The following is a 432-nucleotide window of genomic DNA, read 5'->3' as shown; positions in this document are numbered from 1 at the left end:
GCCCTTCCCGGGAGAGGCCGATCCGCACCTGGTCCGCACAGCCGGGGGAAGGCTGATCCACACAGCCAGGGAAAGGCTGATCCACACCTGATCTGCGCAGCCAGGGAAAGGCTGATCCACACCTGATCTGCGCAGCCGGGGAAATGCTGTCCCGCATCTGATCCGCACAGCCAGGGAAAGGCTGGCCCAGCTCCTGATCCACACAGCCCAAGAAAAGGCTGTCCCAAGCTCCTCATTCGCTCGGATCCCGCCGCACAGCCCAGGGAAAGGCTGTCCCACACCTGATCCGCACAGCCAGGGAAAGGCTGGCCCACACCTGATCCGCACAGCCCAGGGAAAGGCTGGCCCACACCTCATCCGCACAGCCCAGGGAAAGGCTGTCCCACACCTGATCCGCACAGCCAGGGAAAGGCTGGCCCACACCTGATCCGC

This window comes from Geospiza fortis, unplaced genomic scaffold, assembly GCF_000277835.1.
Source record: "Geospiza fortis unplaced genomic scaffold, GeoFor_1.0 scaffold196, whole genome shotgun sequence".
Lineage (NCBI taxonomy): Eukaryota > Metazoa > Chordata > Aves > Passeriformes > Thraupidae > Geospiza > Geospiza fortis.
This window is presented reverse-complemented; position numbering follows the sequence as displayed.